The sequence below is a fragment of the Canis lupus genome, chromosome 6 (genome assembly GCF_011100685.1).
Source record: "Canis lupus familiaris isolate Mischka breed German Shepherd chromosome 6, alternate assembly UU_Cfam_GSD_1.0, whole genome shotgun sequence".
NCBI lineage: Eukaryota > Metazoa > Chordata > Mammalia > Carnivora > Canidae > Canis > Canis lupus.
In genome coordinates this window covers 21,310,689-21,316,688 of record NC_049227.1, presented here as the reverse complement: position 1 = coordinate 21,316,688, position 6,000 = coordinate 21,310,689, and positions in this window count along the sequence as shown.

The window sequence follows — 6,000 nt, the reverse complement described above, 5'->3', positions numbered from 1 at the left end:
TTATCAGATGCATGACTGGGGGGCCTGGATCCAAAAGTACCCCCAAGCGCCCCGTGAAGCCAGATCCCCAACCGACCCCCAAGAGCTCCTTTGCAGGGCTTTTTGTCAATTTCCTACAAGGGGAATCCGATTTAGTTCTTCCGCCACGCAGTCCCTCTGCTGCGGACAAGAAGCCTCCAGATGCGGTAGGAAAAGGAAAAGGCACTAAGGAAAAAGGCCCACCGTGGCACACAATCACCCTGGGATCCACACCCCCCAAAGAAAGCTGCCAAGCCCCGCGCCACAGCTGTCTCTCTTACTGACCCACGTGGACCGGAAACTGACGGATCACAGCATCTTCTCCTAAATGCTGTGACTGATGCTTTACCCACATACACACCCTTGATACTCTCACCTGCCAGCGAGGTTGGGAGCGCGGCCAGAGGCCTCTCAAACCAATAGAGGAGTCTCAAGCCCGAGACCACACGGCGCGTCCAAGAACACAGGTCACTGTGTGCGTCCCTTATCCCAAGAGAGCTTTTGCAAAACGTACCATACATTTGCAGTTTTGCTTTCAGCCTAATAAACATATTCTTACGTGACTTCTTTTAAAGTGTCTTTTACTGACTGCAGAGGTATGGATTTGCCAGCTTCAAAGAGGGCTTTCTTCTCATGAGAGAGGACATGGGTGGGGGGTTTGGGTTAGGAGGCTGTGGTCAACGGATACTTCCAATAGTGTTGGTGATGTTTTCATTTCTTTTGTACAAGGAGCACGTATCTACCGATACCTCAGGGGATGAAAACATCGACCCGTTTTGATGGTTTCTTAAGGTTTTCTTTTTGGATTCCCGAGAGAGGCAGAGACACCCGCAGAGGGAGAAGCAGGCTCCATGCGGGGGAGCCTGATGCGGGACCCCATCCCAGTTCCTTGGGATCAGGACCTGAGCCAAAGGCAGATGCTCAACCACTGAGCCACCCCGGGGCCTCTCAACCGGTTTTAATGTCAAACACACGAGCGCGTACTACTCCTCGTATGAGAGAGGAGGTGCATGGCATGCTCAAAAGTACAACATGAATTAATTCAAAAGAAAAATTCAAGTTCCATTTCCCAGCTAGGTAGGTCCCGTTTCTTTTTCCTTTGATTTTTAATCCGCTCCCCTCCCCCGATGCTTTTCCTGTTGCCTAGAAAATTCCTCTATGAGTAACCTGATTTCTGTCAGGCCTATTAGAGATACACGACTATTTGGTTGTAGACCATTCTCCGACTTGCTGTTTTCTTTTTTCTTTTTTTTTTTTTAATTTTTATTTATTTATGATAGTCACAGAGAGAGAGAGGCAGAGACACAGGCAGAGGGAGAAGCAGGCTCCATGCACCGGGAGCCCGACGTGGGACTCGATCCCGGGTCTCCAGGATCGTGCCCTGGGCCAAAGGCAGGCGCCAAACCGCTGCGCCACCCAGGGATCCCCCGACTTGCTGTTTTCTAACTTTAACCTGCTTTAGAGACCTTTCCAAACGTGAATCCATCCCTACTGGCAGAAACTCTGCAGTTTACCAAGAACATACCCTGAATTTTTGAAGTAGCTCCTCTTGATCAGCATTTAGGTGGCGGTTCGTCCAGATGTTCAAGGTCATCTCCCTTGTTCATTTCCCAAGAAGCCATTCCAAAGCTTCATTTGCAGTTCAGGGCTAATTGCTCACGTGTACCCTGGAAACGATCCATTCAGGCTACTTAAAGATCTCATTCCACTAATTTTCCATTCTGCTTTTTCGTCAGCCCTCCAAATATCTTCATTCTTTCCCTCCCTTTCTGTTCCCACTGCCCTCGTTCACCTACTGCTATATCTTACGTGGACCCATGCCATTGACTCCCTAGTGAACTTGCCGGTTCCACTCTTGGCATCCCTTGAATTCGTTCTCCACCTTGCTGACAGGGTGAACTAAGGTGAAAATCGGATGTTACTTCCCTGCTGGACTTATTTTAGGGGGAGTTTAAACTGTAGGAGACCATCCAAACCCTTGCCTTTGGGACCTTCCTACCAGCCCATCAGAACCAAAGGCAGAAGCTTAACCGACTGAGCCATCCAGGTGCCCCTGGAGTTGTATGTCCTTAACAGATGTGTCAAACAAATGTCCTCATGGTAGGATGTCATCAATGTGATATCATATCTATATTCCCAGGGAAAGATGGAAGCAGTTAAGATCCTGCCTGCAAAGATTGCATGTGATAGCAGAACGGTATGGGGGCCCCACACATAACAAGGGAAAACTGTCGCCTTCAAGGTGTCTGAGTGGATGTTGACATAGGCACTGAACAGAACATATTAGCCAACTAAATCTGTAATAGCAACATATTCACCATCTTTAAATCTGCTAGGCTCCCAGGTGTTCTTTTTTCTTTTTCTTTCTTTAAAAGATTTAATTATCTTTAATAGAGAAAGAGAGAGTGAATGAGAGGGCCTACATGTGAGCAGGGAGGAGGGCACACAGGGAGAGAGAATCCCAAACCAAATCCAATCTGAGCAGGGAGCCCATCACGGGGCTCAATCCTGTGTCCCCGAGATCATGACCTGAGCTGAAAGGTTAACCCACTGAGACACCCAGATGCTCCTAGTGGTCACAGGTGTTTTAAGGGTACCAGGTTTATTTTCATCAGGTATGGTAAGACAGGAAGATCTAAAAAACTGTCACAAAGTATTTAGACTCACTGTTCCCAAGAAAGGAGGTCCTGAGAGCCTTGGAGGGCCACGCAGGGAAGCCTCAGGTCAGTCAGAAGAAAGAGTGTGTGAAGGGAAAGCATGGGCAAGACCCTTCAGAGTGGTTTCCTTGGGAAGGCACACGTGAGGCAGGGTCAGCAGGCTTAGGAGTGACTAGCTTGAATCATTTCAGTGGGCTCTGAGGCAGTGTGTCTCGAGTTCTGTGTCCCTGCCCCTAGGTTGGTCAGGACAGGGGTAGTAGCTCAGAGTATTAGAGCTTCTTGGAGGAGGTGGTTAGGGGTGAGGGCTCTGAATCGGTTGGTTGACATATGAAAAGTGTGCTCAGTGGCAAGCTCTTGACCATCTTCAGGAAGTCACCAAGCCTGCCAGGGACAGTCCCTCCAAAGTGGGCAAGGCCTGAGATGTGAAAGCATTAACTACAGAAGTTAGACAATATGGTAATTATATCAGGTATAACCATAATTTGAGCCCTAGTATTAAGTCCATGAAGCTTTGCCAACTGGGGCATCTCAGCGGACGCTCAGGTTAATTCAGAACTTTTGTTGTAGAGACACAAAAGCCAATCGGCTTCCTTTTATCATTTGCCATATAAATTATTTTAGGAAATTTTGGATTTCCAATTTAATCAACTTGTCAACCCTTGTTGAATTAATTTGGGGGCTGGGAGGCTCCTTTGGATCTATTTTACATTCTTCCATTCAACTTCTTCTTCTTCTTCTTTTTTTTTTTTTTGGTTTGTTACTGGATATACTTGTGGGTGGCAGAGTGTCTTTTACCCGGCTCGTATTTCTGTTTTTTCTTCCAGTCTCAAAGCAGCATCAGTAGGATTAGGGCCTTTGTCATGGCAATGGTCGTATGGTTTAGAGACTCCAGGCTTAAGTCAGAGTGTGAATTTTTGCCTTCACTGTGCCACAGGGATGCCTTGGATGCTTCCCCCCAACCATGAGGATCGGGATCTTTTGCCAAAGAGGTGTAGGCAGTGGAGTGGTGCACTGGAAGAGCGCAGGACCTGCAGCCCAGAGGCTGAGGAATAAAAACCATCTTCTGCTACAGGCCTGCTTTCCATCAGTGGCGACTGCTTCTCATTCCCCCTCTTCCCTCTGTACAGATGCCCTCAGGATACATTTTTTCATTTCTAGCCACATAAAGTCATGAGTTTTTTTGTCTGTCTCCATGCAACCACACATCGGGAACATTTCTGGGTGTTTTCTATGGAGGAAGGGAGCTGGGGGTGGGTAGGCCCCACAGATGACTATCCTCTTCCTGTGGGAATGCCAGTCTCCCCAGCGTCGGAGTCCATAGCTAGTAAGACCATTTTGCTTACGGCCAGAGTGAGGGCCAGAGTGAGAGCCTCAAGCCCCTTGATCACAAGATTAGCCCTTCAACGTGCTGATAAGAACCAGCACTAGGCAAAATTCAGCTATGTCGCTTAGGGGTTGTGCACTGGGAAAGAAGTAGACTATCAAACGCCCCTCTCTCCACTTTTTTTTTTCATCAGTCCTGGGTCATGGGCTGCCATAGATGTGTACCTCAAAACCCTTAGGGCTCAGGGAGCCCATGATAAAGGCATGAGGTGTGGTTGTCATCTCTGAAGCCAGTTAGTCAGCGAAGGAGCAGGTCAAGCTGACCAGGTGTCCTCAGTTAAGGTTAAGATGCCAAAGGACGCCTGGGGGGTCCAGCAGTTAAGTGTCTGCCTCAGGGTGTGATCCTAGAGTCCTGGGATCGAGTCTCACGTCAGGCTCCCTACATGCAGCCTGCTTCTCCGTCTGCCTAGGTCTCTGCCTCATTATCTCTCTCTGTGTCTCTCATAAATAAATGAATAATTTTTTCAAAAGAGTTTAAGATGCCAATTGTTTTATTCACCTTCTCATCACTCCCTTGGTGACAGAGAGATTCCTGCTCCAGACTTATGGGGATCCTTTGACACCAGAGGGAGGGATTGACAGTCATTTACTAGTCAACACATACTCACAGGCCAGGGGAGGAGGATACACCGCACCACGCAGGACTTCACTTGTGGACAGAGTGAATGATCACATGCTTCGAAGGTAAGTCTTTGTGGTAACAAGAGGGCAGGGATGGGGATCCCTGGGTGGCGCAGCGGTTTGGCAGCTGCCTTTGGCCCAGGGTGCAATCCTGGAGACCCGGGATCGAATCCCTCGTCGGGCTCCTGGTGCATGGAGCCTGCTTCTCCCTCTGCCTATGTCTCTGCCTCTCTCTCTCTCTGTGTGACTATCATAAATAAATAAAAATAAAAATAAAAAAACACAAGAGGGCAGGGAAAGTCCTGATTCCCATGGGAGGGCATGACTGACTGGTTTGTTTGAATAAAACAGTGGGCTTACAGGGAACTGAATGCCTCTACGCAAAAATCAACAGGTATTACGTCTGGTCCCTGTGAGAAGAAGGGTTTTTAGTTAGGATGTCTTCCCTGTGAGGGAAGAGGGAGAGGAGAACTTGCATTAGGTGATGTAATCTTCTCTTTGATTTTCCCAGGTGTTAGACAGCTTTTAACACTGGATCTGAATTTCAGGCCTTCTGCCACACGAGGTCACGAAACAGTTATTCTTCCTAGAACGAATCATTGAATTTCATAGTGAATGTTGATACAATCAATCAATCAATCTATCAACACGTACAAGGGAGCTGCATTTCTCTATGCTAGCAATGAACGTGTGGGCACCACGGTCAAAAAATACATTCCTCATTACTAGCAAAACTAAAATACTGAGGGATAAATCTAACAAAGCATGATCAGAACGTGCACGCTGAAAGCTATTTAGCACTGAAAAGGAAGCCAAAGACATAAATAATGGAGAGATATAGCATGTTCATGAATTGGAAGACAAAGGATAGTAAAGATGTGAATTCTCCCCAGATTGATACAGAGATTTAATTCGATTCCTATCAAAATCCAAAACTTTTCTTTGGTAGAGATAGATGAGATTATTTTCAGATTTATGTGGGAAGACAAAGGAATTGGAGTAGTTTCAAAAAGAATTTTGAAAATAAAGTGGGAACATTCCACCTACCCAGTTTCAAAGGTTATCAGATATTATAATAACAGAGACTGTGTGGCACTTGCAGAAGGGCAGATACACAGATCAATGGAAGAGAACAAAGAACCCAGGAGAGTTCCCATTATTATACTCACGTGATTTTTGAAAAAGGTGCAAAAGTAATCGAGTGTAGAAGAGAGAGCCTTTTGACAGATGATAGTCACTGGAAGCTTGAGATGAAATCACAGGCCCCCAAACTCAGAAAACAGCATCAGCAGAGAAGGAAGATGGTGATTTGACTGAGTTA